Genomic DNA, 20,716 nt, shown 5'->3' with positions numbered 1-20,716 from the left:
GAAGGGCAGTGAAGCAGAACTTGACTTCTGTAAATGTATCCAAAGAATTCTACTAAAGTATACTAATCTCAGTTTTCTTCTTATTATCCCACAATCCAGGAACCTTGCAAGGGCAGAGCAGTGGGGGCAAAACACTAGGGTGCAGGCCATTTCAACTAGTGCCAATGAAAAACACCTTCCCTGAAAAAATCCTTGGTCTAAGTTCTAAACAACTATGTTGTTTATTTTTGAAGTTTAATGTTTTATTATTGCAAATGGTCGTGTTTTATAATTTGTCTTTTAAAAAAAACCATTGTATTCTACATGAATTTAAATAATTTTGTGACACCGTCAGTCTCTGAGACATCCATAAGCATTCCTTTCAAGACAGTTTCATTTCCATTTGTGAAGCTTTAGATCACGTGATCTCCAAGCACTGTGGTACTGTATATATCCCTGCACTCAGTTGGTTAGATACAAACAAGAGTGATACAGACATAGAAATAAACCAAATTTGAGTTACTTCACCTTTATCATTCAATGAACTACTTGTTGTTTATATGGATTTGTAAACTTTCTGGAATTTATTGTGAAATGGAATTTTTATGCATCTCTTTCAGATTTAGTTTCATGTTAAGAATTTTTTCTGTTTTTGTGTATATCTTTTATGTGAAACTTCTTGAAATCAAAACTAATAAAAGTGTTCTTTCACCAAACATGAGCATAGAGAGACCAACAAATACATTTACATTGTCTCCTGAGCATGAATATACAAAGAACATTAGTTTGGACTGTCATTGCAGATTTGTAGAAGTTAAAACCAGAAAACAGAATGTTATTACTTATTGTTCTAACTAAAATGTTTGTATAGTTCTTTTTTTTTTCAAAAAATGTATTAATACAATTTAGAGGTAATGCTTTTTTGTACTGAAAACTTGTTTTGTTTTTTCAGTTCTTTATATATACTGGCATGATATAGGTATGTATATACATGTATAGATATATGTATTGCACACACAAGAAGTTCAATACTAGAAAAATTTCACTGTTTTGGTTTCTTTTTTGGACTTTATGATTATTTGTTTCATTTCACGATTGTTACTGAGCATGTTTTGTTGAACAGAGGAGGGGAGTCTTAATACTCCACTCTGTGTGTCAAATATCCTAGGCACACTACCGGCATACACGATAACATGAAGAACTAGGAGGCAGATCATATGTGGCCCCGTAAGCCTTTGTCAGAATTTTGATTCTTACTCAGAAAAAAAAAAAACACTTTTTTTTTTTTAATTAGAGGAGTCGCATGACATAACTTACATAATAAACACACTGGCAGCTGTCTTGAGAATACATTGTAATGGCTTACAGGAAAGCAAGCACAAAAGAATGGAGACTGAACAGGAGGCTACTGCAAAAATACAGACAAGACATAATGGCGGCTTGGCAAGAGTAATAACAGTGAAAGCTATGAGAGCAGGCTTCGTTCTGGATACATTTTGAAACTAAACCCATTTAATCTCCTAGAAGGTTTTGGATCTGAGATGAGAAAAAAAAGGAAGAAAAACCCCAAGGTTTTTGTCCCGAATAATTTGTAAGAATGGAATTGTCATTAACTGAGATGATGAAGACTTTAAAAGGAACAACACTGGGGAGAAGGTCAGAGATTCAGATTTGGAGGTGTTGAGTATGAGACGTCCACTCACCCCCCGAGTGGTGATGTGAGGTAGGTAGTTTAGTATATGAGTTTAGAGTATGGGAGAGAAGTCTGGATTGCATATAAAAATGTGATGGTTCTCAGAACAAAAAGAAAAATGAAATGCATCAGACAAAACTGCCAAAGGATAGAGTGTGCGGGTCCAAGGATGGAACCCCAACATTAGAAAGTTAGGACAAGAGGATAAATCAGCAAAGATGTCTGAGGGGGGCAACCAGAGAGGAAGATGCCATCCATGCAAATTATGCAAAACTACTTTAAAGAGTTTTGCAAGAGTAAGACGTTGCCGGAAAAAAAGTTGGTGCAGTGTCTGTGTGTGTGTCTGTATGCAAAATATGCACTCAAAAACACTAGCCATTGTTAGTCATAATTATAACAATGTCATATTTTAAGATATACTTCAATTGATTGGCCTATCCAATTCACAGATCATTGATTAAACTAGTTAAAAAACTAGTTCCTTGCTTTGTTGTTGCTCACCGTGCTCCAAAATAACACTCACATATCACTTTAAATTAATGTTGATAATTACGTTTTAATTGGTTTCATAATTTTGTTCTCCTGTCTAATGAATAAACATGTTTGGAATTCTGTAGAATAAAAGAAATACCATGTACATAAAAATATAAAAATCATTTGAATCAATACTACAGATTGGCAAGACATTTCTTTCCTTTTTAAGTGCTCTGTTCATTATTCACGTTTAAGAGAAACAGTTCTACTAAACTACTCATCATTCTCTGTACACACCCTGACATTTCACACCTCCCTGCCTTGGCTTATGTTCTTTCCCTTGCCTGGTATCCTTCCACTTGATGAGTTCTTTCCCCTCTGAATAGCACATCCAGAATTATTAACTTCCTCTTCGGTTATCCTATAGCATTTTAAATATATCTGCATTATGCTGCAGTAGTAATTTACTAGATTGTATTCTATTTAATTGTTTATATATATAATTTACTTTGCCTTCAAGAACTCTAAGAAGATTGAAACCTCGTCTGTCCTTGTTACAGCTTTCTTACCATTTAGCCTTATTCCTGGCAGAGTGCGTGCTCGATAAATATTTGTTAAATGAATGAGTTGATTGGATGACCCTTTCTTCTTTATTTCTAAGTTGCTATCTATTTCAAGAAAACCTGTCAACTCAATGAAAGTTTTTCTGGAAAGAGAAGCTGCATTAAACAGACGCCAGTTTAAAAACAGATTTTAATTTAAGAAATATTAAAGTGGAAAAATTATTTTATTTACGTCTCTGAATTGATGTAATTCGGTAATGCCTATTCAAAAGGCAACCTATACATTAAGACAGAAACAGAAAACACATGAAATGAATGAATGAAAGAATGTATGAAATATTCCACAGTAGAACTATATATTCTATCTTGGAAAATGAGACTGCATATAAAAACGGCTCAGAAATGGCTTTCTATTCCAATCCTGTCTGTTTTGCCTCTTAACAATTTTGAAAAATATGATAGCTTCTATCTCTCTGTTCTTCCTTGGTGATAACTGCCCTCCCAATTAATCGTCTCATCCTTTTACATCAGTTATTACATTTTCCACCCTCAAGTTGATGATGTCCTTGTGTGGTTACATGCGAGCAGAATCAAGCTTAAGGACAAAGGAATATTATTTAAGTGATTTGCACTCATTTGTGTTGTTATTAAATAGAGAGCAGAGGACTATTAAGGGGATGTTAAAATTGTCAGAGTATTAGCATCCTAAGAAAGTCATCAATCAGTCACAGCATCATGGCCTGACTGACCACAAGCACTCAGAGGTCTAGTGACTTCATAGGGTTTACATTGCAGCAGCAACAATACTCTACATCCCAAGAAGAAGATGAAAGAAAAAGTGATATACCAGTACCAATGTTTGAAAATCTGATCTCTAGTCTCCAGAGCAAAACTTTTAAGGTCTCCTTTTCGAGGGTATTAACAAAGCATCATATCATGTTATGGAGGGATGTAAAGGAAAATAAAATCACATTTGGAGGTAACACTGAAATCTGCAATTAGAAACTGGAACAGAAAACTTTATCTTTATTTTAAATGCTAAATCTCTATGAAGTCTAAATTTCATGTTGATTTTATTCTAATTCTCTGGTTTATGTTTTCTCAAGATCTCTTAAAAGTGTACTGTATGGTGAAGAATCACAAAATTATTATCATTTACATTAAGGAGGTTAATTAAGACACAATACAGAAAAATAAGGTATTAAACATCTTGCCAATCTAAGCATAAAATCTAAAGGGCTATGTTCACTGGGAAAATCGGCTCAGGACTTTTATTTCTAAACAGTGAATTAGTGACTTACAAGGGTGTCATTATTTCTGATAAAAGTGCAAATGCTATTAAACTTATGCCATGGCACACCAAATTATTTAGTTATAATGCAATTCTTCCAATCATGAGTGCTTTAGTGGAGATCATTTTATATCTACAAAAATGAAGATGAAACAGACACATGGTTCTCTACAGCAATTTTAAAAATAAAAGCCAGTGCTGTGAAAGACTACTGAAAAACATATTCCTTGATAGGCACAGCTCTTTGCTGTACAACGTCTATGTTCTGTTGGTCTCTTTTCATGAGTTATTCAGCTCCTTGAGGGTAGCAATTACGGACTAATGGAGATTTTTAAGGTTGCTAAAACTTGAATGGAACTTGAGGGGCTACTTGGTGCTGAAGAGTACAGATAAAAAGTTCAATCATTTACTAGTAAAAAACAAATCTGTATTTGAGCATAAATGAGCACACAACAAAGTCACAAACAGTAACACTGGTTGTGCTAAATAGTCATTATAACCACGCCCCAGCATAATACTTTTACTACCGGCCATAGGACTGAAGATAGAAATAACTTTGTTATACAGGATATTTTTGTTCAAAAATGCTATATAATATGGGATACTGTCTTAACCTCATTTGGAAAATTTAAAAAAGGGAAAAAAAAAAGATGTTATTCCTTTACTTTCTGTAATGTGATTCAATCGATTTTTTTTTAACTGTGGTTTTGTTAATTTCAGTGCTTAAGTACTAAAGTAAAACATAAGCATGTATTAACTAAAGAAAATTCACTAATTAGTAAGTTTGTCAAGTTTTGGATATAAGGTTCTAGAAGAATATTAGAACCTTTTTAAGGTTCTAATAGAACCTAAGAATATTAGTTCCTTTTTTAAAATTTCACGTTTTTTTTTCCTTTAAATTAGGCATTAACATAATTAAAAATAGCACTTAAATATTCCATATTATGATGGTTGGCAATTGTATACATTTACACAACACTGCTCAAGTAAGATACAGGGCATTTCTAACACTCTACTATATTTTTTTATTCTTTAAAAATGGAAACCTCCAAGGGACTAGATTGTGACCAGTATCTGGATTCTCAATGGGGGAAGTATGAGATTCTTCCATGAAGTGCGTCCTAAAAAAAAACAAGGAACACTAGATTCTGGTCCTTCTTATCTTTGTTAAGTCTATCTTTAGCCAACATTAAATGTTTATTTATATAGGGAATAACAAAGCAGTTGTTGAGTAGGCCACTGCCTCTTTAAATCAAAGGAACAGTTTTATTTAATGGGCTTGTTTTGTTGGTAATATATTTAGGCAAAGATTTTACATCCTAGAGTCACCATTTTGGCTAATGCTCAGGTATTTACTATGAATTTTTTTTTTTAAAAAGTAAACTAGAAATTATCTAAAGATATCTAATTGTATATAGATTAGTTTCAAATTCAAGTATTAGTATATTGAAATAATAACATATGTCAAATTCAGGTTCTTAAAATTTGTCTTTAAATAATTTAGCATATTTTTAATTTGAACCTGAAAATTTGCAAATATATTAATAACCTAACTTGAATATCACTGGAAATTTGGATTAGTCAAGTTATGCTCAGGTACGTATGTATGTATGTATGTATGTATTTATTAAGGTCACTGACTTTATTTTTTTATTTAGTTTATTTAAACAAAAACAAAAAACCCGGTTCATCTAGTCTTTTCTTGCCCATTCCCAGTCAAATTCCACTATCTGACATTCTTTTTTCTGTCTGTAATTTTTTTCAAAGTTGAGAATAGTTGACATACAATGTTACATTAGTTTCAGGTGTACAACAGTGATTCAACTTCTATGTTATGGTATGCTCACCAGAATTGTAACTACCATACATACTGTCACCTACCATGCTTCTCTATTTCCTATACTGTGCCTTTTATTCCCACTTATTAATTTCATAACTGAAAGCTTGTATCTCCTATTTCCCTTCATCTGTTTTGCCCATCTTCCAATCACCCTTCGTTCTGGCAGTTATCATTTTGTCCTATGTATTCATAGGTCTGATTCTGCTTTTTGTTTGTTTATTCATTTGTTCTGTTTTAGATTCCACATATAAATAAAATCATATGATATCTCTCTTTCTCTGCCTTATTTCACTTAGCATAATACCCTCTAGGTGAATTCATGTTGCTGCAAATGGCAAGATCTCATCTTTTTAATAATTTGTAGTATTTCAGTGTGTGTGTGTGTGTGTGTGCATGCAAGTGTATCACATCTTTTTTATCTATTCATCAGTGGCTGGATATTTAGGTTGCTTTCATATCTTGGCTGTTGTAAATAATCCCACAATAAACAGGAGTGCATATCTTTTCAAATTAGTGTTTTGTTTCCTTTGAGTAAGTAGCAAATAAGTGGTATATTGGATCATATAGCATTTATAATATTTAAATTTTGAGGAACTTCCATGTTCTCCACAGTGGCTATACCAATTAACATTTCCAACAACAGTGTAGAGAGTTCTTTTTTCTCCACATCCTTGCCAACACTTGTTATTTCTTCAGAAAGTCTTTTAAACTTCTAATTCACAAATTATTTCTAGGTAGAAATAGAATGTAATATGAACTATTTTCTGTCTAACTTCTTATGCTTTGCATAATGTCTGTAAGATGCATCCATGCTGGTACATGTATGAGTATTTCCTTTTTTTTTTTTTTTTTTAAGAGAGAGATCATACAAGCTGTGGGAGGAGGGGCAGAAGGAGAAGGAGAGAATCATAAGTAGGCTCTACACCCAGCATGGACCCTAAGATCCTGAGATTTCAGACCTGAGATCATGACCTGAGCCAAAATCAAGAGTCAGACATTTAACTGACTGAGCCAGCCAGGTGCCCCTCCTTTCTTTTTTACTGCTGAGTGTTTTGTTGTATGAATATACCATTATTTTCATCCATTCACTTTCTACTCATTCTCTTGTAGACACACATTTGGATTGTTTCCAGGTTTTGCTTATTATAAATAGGACTTATATGAACATTGATGAAAATATTTTTTTGATAAAATTAAAAGTGGGAATGGAAGGGAACATCCTCAATCTATTAAAGGGGGCCTAAGAAAAACCTACAGTTTATATCTTACATAGTTGTGAAATATCAATCCTCATTCTGCTGAGAAGAACCCCCCGCCAAGAAACATTAAGTCTTATATTATTACTTCTATTTCAACACTGGAATTGCTAGCCATTGCAATACTTTAAGAAAAAAAAGAGGCATAAAGATTGGAAAGCAAGAAGTAGAATGATCATTAATCACAGACAACATCATTTTTATGGTAAATATCCTTAAGAATGTTACAAAAAATCTAGAAAACTGATAGTGCAATTATGTAGTGTTATAGGATGCAGGGTCAACATACAAAAAGCAGTTATATTTCTATATAATCTAATGAACAACAGAAAAATGAGATTTAGAAAAATATAATTTACAACAGCCATACCTCTCTTTCTTAAAACCACTTTACTGAGATATAATTGACATAAAAATCTGTACATATTTAATGTATATAACGAGTTTAGAGATAAGTGTAATGAATAGGGAGGGTAGGAAGAAACCTTTAGAGGTGATAGAATGTTTATGGCACAAATCAACTCTTAAAAATGGTTTGTTCTCAGATTTTAATTGTCCTTGCCCTGGCCAACACTTCTATAGCTCCTTCTGCAGGTCCACTGAACTCTACGTCTGCTCTTCATAATACTTGGCATATATTCTGTGGCAAATATGCTCAGAGATCTGTAAACTCAGCTGACATTAAACATTATACTAATATGGGGTGCCTGCGTGGCTCAGTCTCAGTCAGTTAAGCATCCAACTCTTGACTTTGGCTCAGGTCATGATATCAGGGTCCTGAGACTGAGCCCCTGGCCGGGCTCTGTGCTGGGTGTGGAGCCTGCTTGAGATTTTCTCTCTCCCTCTCCCTCTGCCCCCCCCCCAACTCTCTCTAAAAACAAAAACATTACACTGATGTAAAAAATCATTAAAAGAATATGGAAATATTCAACTTACATTAAACCTTTTCCCCTGAACACTTTTATTTTACCAACTCCTCACTTTATAAGGCTATCCATCAGTTGCAGAGGAAACTAATTACAAACAAGACTATTAAATCTACCTTGGGCACACTTTCATGGTTGTGCTTTATTGCTCAGAATCAGCAATCTGTAGGGATATAAAAGTCATTTCTGCTATTACTGGTCCTTCTACCTTCTAGTAGGATCTCCAGAAAATGGCTTCTCTTTTAAGACCAGTAAGAACTCCAACACTTTCCTTCTATTTTGAACCCCTAGCTTATCACTACTTTTCTCGACTTTCTTTTCCCCATCTCCTCTTGACTTATTTGCCTACATCCTCCAAAATTCCCTGTACATTTTTCTACAGAGTAATTTCTCCTACCAAGCTTTTAAGTTGTTTTTCTTCCTCTATCCAATTTAGGATGTGCACACAAGTCCTTAATTACAAAGCCAAAGGCAATCATTAAGGTGCATTCCTAAACAAAGACAGTTGTCTTCCTAAGGGAATCCTGCAGACAAACCTTAAAGTAAGCATTTTTCCCTCAATGAGACAAGATCATTATAAGCACAAATGTACAGTCAAACTCAAGATCATTAACCCATTTTAGTTTCCTTTTGGTAATGATGATGAGTCATAGTCATGAGTTACGTACAATTAAAGTGCACCTTCCTCTTTTATCTTTTCCAGCTTTTCATAATGTTCCAAGTTTGAACTATATATTAGATGGGTATCTCTTGAATAGTTCAGAATAATGTTATTGTTTATATAGATTTAAATATAATTAATAACCAAAGTCTTTTTATTTGACAACAGTAAGAGCAAGGGGTCAAGAGTTGGGCAACACTGGTCAACTAGTTCATATGTGTTAGACAATTAAATTAGAAAACATTGTTGACTATTGCAAGCAGGGCATAGCCTAGGTGCTCAAGAAATATCTGTGAATTAGTTGATATCAATTCCTTTGGAAACAAAAATAGTTCCCAGTATGTGCACACTCTTGTACTCATTCTAGCTCTCTCTCTCTTTTCAGAAAGGTTAGTTCATAATGCTATTATGCAACAGTATGCATTTTTTCAAATCAGCTTTGAATTCCAAATTTCAGGATGCAAGTTCTGACTTCAGTCAAATTTAGTCTATAACAACCATTGGACATTAAATGATGCCCTGATGATCTGAAGTGGTTAAGTTTCCAAACCCTTGGCAGATTCAGTAATCTACTCTGAAAAGACTAGCTTAATGGAAAACAGCTGGAATGTTATTAAGAGAATATTTGAGGACTATGATAACCTTGTTTTTAATGTCTAGAAATTAGACTTGGGAGTCAGGGCACCTGTACAAGCTGTAGCCAAGTAATCTAAAAAGAGTGAGTGCACTTCCTGCTGCACTACACTTCTCTCATACAGGGATAATCACTAATTATACCAACAACAGACTAATTTCCAGAACAAACACACCAAAAACTGTCAACTGACTGACCATCTTAAAGATATGAAATAAAATGATTTGAAAATAACTTACACTCATTACATCAAAGGAAAAAAAAAAGGAAAAAAGAAAGAAAGAAAATAACTACACTCTATTTCCCAAAGTGAAACTAATCCTAAGCTTTTGAATGTCAGGCACTATTTGAATCCTAAACAGAGCTTCCAGTTATTCTGGGAAAAGAAACTTGTACCTGTATTGTGGTTAATGAAATGCTTGGCCCATACTTCATTTTTGGTATATAAATGTTTATGCTATGTTGTCCATCTTTGATTACAATGTCTATGGGAGGAAGCATGAGAGATTGATTTCTGCACTCAAAACAGGAACCTCATTTTAAGTATACAATCATCATATAATATTGGTATATAGTGATAATGGACAGTCAAGATCTCTGGGAAAAGGATGGTACACATAATTGGGAGTAATTTAGGAGAGTTTAATAAGGGATTGTTTGCAAAGGTGCATGAGATTAAGGGGAATCCATAAGACATGTGCAGAGCCCTGTGTGTAGTGTCTGAAGGGACACAGGGAGGCCATGGTAACACAGCCTGCAGAGAGTGCCTGAAGGAGAGAGCCTCGGGGCAGAAAATGTGCCCAGGATGGGGGTGGGGGACGGAATGTGAGTGTGCCAAGACTGTCCTGTGCAAATGGGTGCATGGTCATTTTAATTAGAGAACTCAGTAAAGTAACATCTAGAGCTTTTTAAAAATTACATAGGAAGTTTCTATCCCCAAGAATTCTGATTTGCCTTATTAAGTTGGGCCAAGCATTTGTAAATTTTAAAGCACAAATAGATGATTCTGACATGTAGACACTATTGATAGACTGCTTAGCATTTGTGCTTGTGCTGAAAGTGATTATCATAGAAAAGTGGATATTACAGTTATTTTCATTTAGACATTTAATTAGATTTCCTTTTCTGTTCTCCTATGTCACTCAGTTGCTTCCCTCTGTCAGAGCACATGTTATACTGCTTTGTATTTTTAATTTATTCATCATTGTCTTTCCTCCGTTTGGCAGTAAATTTTCACCACTGGGTACAATCTTTTTACCACTTTAATCAGGATGCGTTTACGGTCTTAGCAGTGCTCAATCAGTATATTCTGAGTGGACACAGAGGTAGATTTTGTTAAGGAAAATAAGTGACACATACAACATATACAAAACTCTTAGTTTTCTTTTTAAAGTTTTTAATTTTTTTTTTTTTTTTTTTTTTTGTGACACAGAGAGAGTGAGTGAGCACAAGCAGGGGGAGCAGCAGGCAGAGGGAGAAACAAACTTCCTGTGGAGCAGGGAGCCCGATGTGGGACTCGATCCCAGAATCCTGAGATCATGACCTGAACCAAAGCCAGATGCTTAACCGACTGAGCCACCCAGGTGCCCCAAAACTCTTTGGTTTTTAAATCAAATTTGTAATTGACAATTAATACATTTTCTGGATGGCAAAGGTTTTCACTGAATTGTTCACCAAGACTTCATGCTTGAAAGAAATGAGAAGGGAGTCTTAAAATAGGGNAAGAGTGAAATGTTTTACCTGTGAACTTTTTAAAAAGTTCAACAAACATTTTAGTTGGGAACAATAAAAAATTAATGAGAATTATTCCTCATCTATGAAAGAAAGGAGTTTCAATTCTGATATTCCCATACTTGTTTGGTCAGATGCATTGACTGTTTAAGCCTTTTCGACAGGTGTCATATCTTCCTCTGGATTCTGAAGAGCGTTAAAATATTACTGATAGTCATTTTATAGGAAATAATGCAAGAAAGATTGTCTTTGCCCTGAGAATCAAGATGAAATGCTAAAAATCACTTTCTGTGAAGCTGTAATCCAATTCTTTCACTGAAAGTCAACTTTCGAAAGCTGCTTAGTATTTTTGTTGTTGCATAAAATGATTATACCAGGGAAGTGGAGGTCCCCATTATTAAATTTAGACGTACAGAATGTTTATGGTAAGAAAGACACAGGGCTAAATACCGAAGGAGATACACTGTCTCCCAACACTTACGATGTGGTTAAAAAATAAGACACAGATACATGAACAATGTAAAGAAACAGAAGGCCATGTATGAGGTTAAAATGACAAACACAGCCATCACGTAGACAATAAGAAGAGAAAGCGCTGAGGCTTTATCAAGAAAATAAAGTATGAGTACGATCTGTACCTTATGAAGGGGTAAGTGGATCAGACAGAAGCTAAGAGTGTGGCATGGTACAACCCGAAACTTTTATCACAATGTTTTACCCTGTAAGGAACATGGAGGCCTTCCCTGTGATCCTTTTATTCTATATTATCTTTCTGAATCACCTCACCTTCCAAAACCATGCCTTAATTACCACATAAAAATCGAATGCTGCAGAATTGGTTTTGCAACAGATGATTTACGCCTGAAGTCCGGGTGTAGTTATTGCAGTTACCCGCCAAATCTTTTCAAACTGAAAATGCTCAAAACTGAGCTAAAGCTTCTTTCTAAAGAGGTACTCCTTTCTGCAGTTGCTACATCATTGCATAGCTCCAGCATTTTCCCCAAATCAGTAACACATCAGAAGCCTGGGAGAGCACAACAAATGTGTTTGCTCTGGTTCCATGGATATCTTTATAACTACAGTAAATGTATTTGCGAAACGTGGCAATGAGGGAATAAAGATAGTGTTATTGATAGATATGGGTTGGAAAAGGTAGTCAATGTGAGACAAGAACATTCAGGTATCAAGAGAAGTAAACCACGGGCTCAAAATCTTTAGAAATTATTATCAAGGAAACCTCTCTATTAACCTCAAGAGAAGAATGATTAAAAAAGCTGAAGGAATAGAAATTTGATGAGATTTTTAAAAAGCTGAAGAATAAAATGCTTCAACTTTCTTGATTTCGATCTTTTTGGAAAACAAGACAAGATCTGCCACAAAAGAGTTAAGGCATTGTGCACAGAAGTGGAAGCTTGAAAAGTGTTTTGAATATTTAGAAGGTTGATAAAAGTATTATCTAGAAATGATTCAATGCTAACTTACCCTTGATATACATAATCAATGGGACATATGAAATACAATGACATTTGTCTCACATTTTAATCAGCATGCTTCTGAGCTCTCCATTAAGGTCAAAAACCTCCACTCCAGGCTCCTTTATTAACACGTACCTCTCCTTATTGACAATTTTCTATATGGACTGTTTCATATGCTTGTATGTCTCCCCTACCACTACCTGATCTCAGACTGTAAGATGCAGGAAGTCAGAGACTGTATCCACTTTTATCCACCATTTCACCCCTGACACAGCAATAATAATTCAAATATTTGTTGAACAAATGTCTGTTATTTGTATAATCCTTCTGACCTCTTAAACTGATTTATATTTCACCTTGTATTATTTAGTAACCTTAATGCCATATTGAAAATCCTCTGTATTGTAACTCCTTTGACTAAACAGTTAGTACTTTTATACATCGTGCATTCAACCTAATACGTTGGGATATGCCAACCTAATACACTTTCTTGAAAGTGTTTATTCATTAATGCAACTGACTTAATCCACTCTAAAATAATGACACAACAGCAACTGCAGTAAGTTTAAAAAAAAATCCTGGAGACCGTACCTCCAATAATTTCTTTAGCCACAAATTACAAAAAACATGTTCTTTACCAGAAATTTCTTTTTGTGCTAATTGTCTAATTTACAGCTAACAATTTATCACAATTTACAATCCTCATAAAAAAAAGAAACCATCATAAATCACAATCCTCATAAAAGATAGTTTTTTTTGCATATGTCTAAACACATTTTTCTATCTTTCCGGCCCTTCATTACACTAGAGCTATTTGCCCTCAGAAATTTTATATTAGACACTTTCTGATGTGTCTAAGCTTGTTTTATACATTTTAAAATGTTTTTAAAAAGCTGTTACCTTTACATCAGTGGTTTTTCTATTTACTTCATGGAAAGATAGCTGAGTACAGTGTCTATCACATTCACCACACAAAACTTAGTTTAAATAAATAAAGATACTTCTAAAAACCAAAGTTTCCTCAGCAAACACACTTGCAGAAGGTACATCTGCAGAGATGTTTCTTTTTCTTTCTTTTTTTTTTTTTTAAGATTTTTTTTATTTATTTGAGAGAGGGTGAGTGACGCCTCACAGGGCTGAATCTCAGGACCCTGAGATCATGACCTGAGCAGAAATCAGGAGTCTGATGCTTAATTGACTGAGCAAGCAGGTGCCTCGCAAAGATGTTTCTTTACAATGTCGTGAGACTGGACTTGTCACCTTCAAAAATCAAGAAATCAAGACAAACAAAAATCGAGATAAGCCTGAGAGATTATTACATACTACAATTGCAAAGGTATTTCATAGGTAGTAACCTACAGAATTTGAAATTGCATTGGAGGAACCTGTTGCACACATACAATTCTTTCAAGAGCTAGAAAATGTACTGAGCACCATTCAATTTGCTCGTGAATATGTATTTACCCAATTCCCTGGTTATAATAATGGATTATAACTGATTAATACACATTCCTAGTGGGGAAAAATAATTAGAAATTTATTTTTCCTAAAAGAGTCTTACTACTTTTATTACAAATACATATATTTTTTTACTCAAACAATTCCAAAGATTTCCAAACTTGGGGTAAATAGAATAAAGACCTTTTATGGGCACAAGCATGAAATTACTGAAGTGGAAAGTATTGTCTGTTAGAATTTTGTCCCCAGGTGATTTAATCTTTCTACATTGAAATAATCTTTAGTCAATAGTTAAGTTTACTGCTAACCCTCCATTTCTTTCCCATTTTAAATTTTGTAGTAAAGATGGTGCCTGTGGTGGTGAAATTGGTAAATACCTGAAACTAATGCAGTATTGTCAACTATAAAACAAATCGATTATTAAAACAGGAAAGCAACCCATCTCTTATTTCGTCCCATACCTCATAATAAAGAGAATCTCATAATAAAGAGATTCTTAATGCCATCAGAAACAATAACTCCCTGAAATAGAAACCACTTGGAAAGGAACAGGCATTTCATATTAATAAACCAAATTCCATGGTGCCTGGGTGGCTCAGTTGGTTAAATGTTTGCCTCTGGCTCGGGTCATGATCCCAGGGTCCTGGAATCAAGCCCCATGTCGGGCTCAAATCTGCTTCTCCCTCCCTCTCTACCCTTACTCCTGCTGTGCTCTTTCTCTCAGGTGGATAAATAAAATCTTAAAAAAAAATAAACCAAATTCCATTTTATTCTTTCAAGCAGAGATTTTTAAAAAAAAATCTTATTATAATAGCTTAAGATGATACTATTTATAATAATATTAATACCAATAACAGTTCATATAAAAGGAACTTATTTGCATAATATGCGGATTTCATATACTAGGATCAACATAATAAATGTAAGATAAATAATAATGGTTTAGAGACTATAAATATATAAAAATTTCATTTCTCAAAATGGCACTCACTTCATCTAACAGGGTGAAATGTTAAAATTTTCTCAATTTAAAATGATTCCTAGTGTTAATGAAAACTCAAAGGACATTGTTAAAAGAAATGTGCACAAAATAAACACACAAACAAAAATTAAATACATAGGATACTGGATGTTATATTTAAAATACTTTACCATATAAAGATTATTCTCCTAAAAGAAGCAAAATAAATTAAGTAGAAGATTTCATTTGTTAAAACACCCAAAAATTAAAAAACAGTTTAAAGATCTATTAGTAAAAGTAATAAATATAATTTACATTTGAATATTTTGTACTAAATATTGCCAATTGCATATATTTACTTTTAAATTTTCACTTAGCTCTTTATAAAAGTATTTTAAAGTTTATTAAATACTACTACTATTATTATTATTATTAGCTTTTAGGATCTAAGGTATCCCTTCTAGCAGATTCGATTATATTCTAACATTATTGACCTAACTGGATTTGCTACTAAATGCAAAACTTTTTCTTTGATATTCTTTTATTTTTAAGTATAGAACTTAGAGTCTTCTTATGACGAGCACTAAGTAATGTATAGAAGTGTTGAATCACTATATTGTATACCTAAACTAATATAACACTGTATGTTAACCGTACTGGAATTAAAATACAACACTTAAAAAATAGATAAATTAGAGTCTTCTTAAGAATTTGTATCACAGTGAGGGGCCTGGGTAGCTCAGTGGGTTGAGCATCTGACTCTTGATTTCAGCTCAGGTTGTGATCTCATGGGTCATAATATCAAGTCCCAGGCTCCCTGCTCAGCAAGGATTCTGCTTGAGAGTCTCTCCCTGTTTCTGCCCCTCCCCCCACTCTAACTGTCTCTCTCAAATAAATAAATCTTTAAAAAATAATTTGTAGCACAAATATTACATTACATACTGAGAATTTAATTCTTTTTTTTTTTTTTTTTTTTTTGACTGAACTCAACATCCAACATGGGGCTTGAACTCACAACCTGGAGATCAAAAGTCAGTCACATCCTCTACTGACTAAGCCACCCAGGTGCCCTCAGAGTTTAATTCTTCAAAAAATCTGAATAAGGCAGTTTCAAAAGTCAGAAGGAAGCAAAAATAAATGTAACTATTAATATATGGATTATTCCAGAGGAATCTGGACACTCCTCTCCCCCCCCCATCCTCATAGATGAGCACAAGAACGTAAAGAACTATAAGAAATTAATTTAAAGCTTCCTAATTTTTCCTTCATTTTTGGCTGAAAGAGTACTAAAGCTGTGACTCACCAAGGTCAAGGATTTTGGTATGCCACAAGAAGAATTTGCAGCATCGTTTTTCAAAGACAATTCCATTAAAATAAATCCTTGTAAGTGAGCAAACTAGTAGGTAGTCCACATAAAACAATTTCCTGAACAAAATAATGTTTTTGGAACTGTCAGAATAAAAGAGAGATTTGGGGAAAGAATGAATAAGTCAAAATCTTTTTTTCTTTCTCATCCAGACTCTAAATAGTGGCCAGATTGATCCCACTAAATGATGTGAACTCATCTTTTTTTTTTTCATATTTGATCTCACATTCCAGGAAGCCTCCTCACTGCCCACTGAATAAGGCATTAAGTCTTCACTTGTATTCAAATCTCTCTATGATTTGATCTAACTCCTTCCAGTCTGACTTCCCCAGCTCATTTATGTATTTTATGTATCCCAGTCAAATGGAGTAGATTCCAAAACACTAAATACTTTTCTTGACCTTTTAGTTCTCATAGTTCTCTTTGCCTGGAATTCTCTATGTGCCAAACCATCCCCTCCTTTAGGTCAATTTAAAGCCTTTCTCAAATTCCCAGAGAGAAGAGTTCCACTTTTCTGAACTCCCTTGGGACATTTTTTCATCTTTCTTCTGCTATCATTTGTTCTCTTGTTTTATGAAAATTCATATTTTATCTCTCTTAAAAGAGAAAATGAGAGCAGCAAACCTTACACATAGTGGTATGTTATAGCCAAAGACACAAGAGCTTCTGATTGGCTGAATAAATGGTGAACGATTTGAATGATCAAAGGAAGGAATGAATTGGAAAAATCTATTTTTCCAAGTCCGTATGTATGTGACTGCCCAGAGGACAAGAAATTAGCCAACCCAGAGTAAACTATTAGAATATTTTGTAAAAAAAAAGGACAAAGATTGAAGTACAGATCATGAATAAAGCCATAAAAGTGTTTCCACTGAGAAATATGCAATTCCACGTAATAAACACACTCATTTCTATGTATAAGCCATTGCCCAAGTATTATAATTCAATATGCCCTCAGAATTACCAGATTTCTTTTATATAACTGACACTCCATAGTATTCTTTTTAAAAACAGCCAAGTAAATGTCCCAAGAACATTACCAATATAATTCATTTTATCCTCATAATATCCCTTGAGAAATGCTAGTATACCCATTTTATTGTTTATTTTATTTTTTTCCAAAGATTTTATTTATTCATTTGAAAGGGAGAGAGACAGAGATAGCACAAGCAGGGGGAGAGACAGAGGCAGAGAGAGAAGCAGACTCCCCACCGAGCTGGGGGCCCTGATGTGGGGCTCAAACCCAGGACCATTTGAGCCACCCAGGCGCCCCAAGTATCCCCATTTTATAGACACAGAACTGATGCTAAAAAAGGTTAGGAAATTGCCCAAATTCACAGTTAGGATATACAATGTCTATGCCGCATCTTTCAAATGAGGTTTGCTCTATTAAAATGCCCGCTTATTTATTTTTGTAGAATGTGGGTTGTATTACAATTCTATACGTCCAAATTTATGGTAATGTGACATTTGGGAGACTGAGAAACTTCTAATCCTTGCTGTTATTTTTTGTTTTACTTTAAAAAGCTTCAAATAAAAAACTGTATCATATTTCTGTTTATATCCATTACTTTTCAATATATGAATTCAATACATTTTTCACCGGGTGTAGTGTAATTTGATTTTCTATTAAAACAAAAACAAAAACAAAAACACACAACTAGAAAACCAACATAACTTTTAGGAGAAAACCTACTTCTGAGACCATGCCCATGTACTTATCCCAGTTCCACAAAAGAATCTCAAAGTCAAGAGGCAATGCCCAATGTTAAGGAATAGTGACAGTGGTGAACACGTGACACCAAAATGCCCTTTCTGATACATCAACTGGGTTTGATTGGAGGAAGTCTACCATGACATCTGCACTTCAGGGAGGGTGAGCTCCTGCTTCCATGATCATGATCAACAACCAAAGCTTTCTATGCTAACAAGCCAAGTTTGATTGTAATTTGTTGGTGTGTAATCATCCCTCTAACATATAATTATACACAATGACTACTGAATTAGGGACAAACAGCAACAACAGAAAAGGACACGAATAACTTTCAGATTTAAAGAGGCAGGCTCTGGGACACAAGCTGGCATTCTGCTGGTGTGCGGCTGGTGTGTCATAAGAGCTACCCTGAAAGATCACTCAGAGTAGCATTGGGAAAATAAGCAGCATTCACATCTGATGTCTCTCACAACAGGCCGGCAGGCCACAATGTCAGTAAAACATCAAATTGCCAGCAAGATTTCATGTTGCTACTAAAATTTGAAGTGTGCAATTACTTTAATTTTATACCTTTCTTGTTCAGGTCAAAAAGGCTTTTTTTGGCAACGGGAAAAAAAATCCCTCACAATCAGTCACACTTTGGCCTTTCAATCCCACATGTTTCAAGAAAACCACCTCCTGTTTTTAATTTCATCTCAAACTCTATGACTACAAACATTACAAAGTTATATTTTTTGAAAACTCTGTCCTTGGGAATTCACTTTTCATCTGAGAGCAAGAGGTAAAGATTTCCAAAATCATGGTGCAGGGCTTAAGAGAACTATTAAAATGCTTCTGTCTATATTCTATGCTAAGAGATGCATGTCTTTATTCAACCAAGTAATTTAATAATAACCTATTTTGTAAAAGAAATTATTTTAATTTTTTTCTTAAAATAGATTAATTGGATTTCAATACAATTAAAAACATCTTTTCTTCATACATCAATAAAAAGGAACAAACTGCTGATAAATACAACAACATGGATGAATCTTAAAGAATACTATGTAAAGTGAAGGAAGCCACATTGGTGTGATTCCATTTATGTAACATTCTGGAAAAGGCAAAACTACAGGACACAAAGTAGATCAGCACTTGCTAGGGGCAGGCCACAAAGAGGCGGTGGGAATATGTGAGGGGATGGAATTGTTGTATACCATGATTGTGGTGGTGTCAACATAACTATATGACCTGTCAAAACCAACAGAACTGTGCGCTCAAAAGGGTGATTTTTATTGTATGTAAATTATTCTTCAGTGAACCTAATTTAAAGATTATTTTCACATACGTTTCCACATTAATTTCTCAAAACTCACTAGAAGAGATATGGGACAAGTATGGTCTTTATCATCTTACAGAGGAGTAACTTGATGCTCAAAGAAGATAAATAACTTACTGGAGGACAACCAGCTAATATGTATAAGATACCTTTTAAGTCTGGGTCTTCCTGATGCCAAATCCAGTATTTTTTCTATTAGACTACACTGCCTCTTTGGATACCCTGGAATAATGTTCAATTCAATTAAAATTAGTCAATTAAAATTAGTCCTCCGCTCCTACATTCCCTCCTCATGGCATCTCATATTGAAATTTTCCATACTTACAAAGCAATATTGAATATGACCACCAGGCAAATTTTAATTTCATAATAAATTTAATATAATGGTGCATCACTCCATTTTGGCAGTGAAAATACCAGTGATTTGAGGCTTAATTAATAGGGGATATTGTCTAGGGCATAGAAAGTAAATAGACCATTGTGCATTATATCAGATGGATGACTTCTAGAGAAATATGCTTCTCTCTCAGGAAATACAGTTTTGAGAGGAGCGCAAAAAAAATGAAATTGCACCCTGATAAAGGTACATCAATGTTGTAGTAGGGATGTTTGAAGGAACAGGACAGGGTTAAACTGAGAGAAGTGAGAGGCACTTTAACATCAAAATCAAAGATACAGGAAGGGAAATGGATGTTTGCATATTGCTCAAGAACATGGAACCAAGATCTTATAATTTTAGGTTAAGTAAAATACAACTTCTTAGATAAATATCTGACAATAGTGAGTATGTAATATATACTGAATGAATGAATGAATGAATGCATTATAACTTGAGTTATTCAACACAAGGATGGCTTGCTTTATGAAGCTGTCACCTACCACTTAATGAGGATTTGATGAGCTGCAGGGATGCTATGGAATTAGACAGGTGGTTAGAAAAACATGAAAGATTTTTTTTTTTTTTAACTACAGTATGGTGGGGAAAAAAAATTGGAGTAGAGATTACCTTGAATCCATGCAATTTGTGAGTGGGACTAGAAAGTCAGAAAAATAGAAAAAAATATTTTTTAAATGAAACCCTTTTCAACAAATGATGCTGGAACAACTGGATCTACATGCCAAAAAAAAAAAAAAAAGAATCTAAACACAGATCTTACATCTTTTTAAAAATTAACTCAAAATGGATCATAGACCTAAATGTAAAATGAAAAACTATAGCATTCCTAGACAACAACATAGTTGAAAATCTAGTTGACTTTCTAGATACAAAACCTAAATGTAAAATGCAAGACTATAAAACTCCTAGGAGATAACATGGTTTGGAAATCTAGGTGGTGGCGACTTTCTAAATACAAAACCAACAGCATAGTCCATGC

This window comes from Ursus maritimus, unplaced genomic scaffold (genome assembly GCF_017311325.1).
Source record: "Ursus maritimus isolate PB19 unplaced genomic scaffold, ASM1731132v1 scaffold_9, whole genome shotgun sequence".
Lineage (NCBI taxonomy): Eukaryota > Metazoa > Chordata > Mammalia > Carnivora > Ursidae > Ursus > Ursus maritimus.
This window is presented reverse-complemented; position numbering follows the sequence as displayed.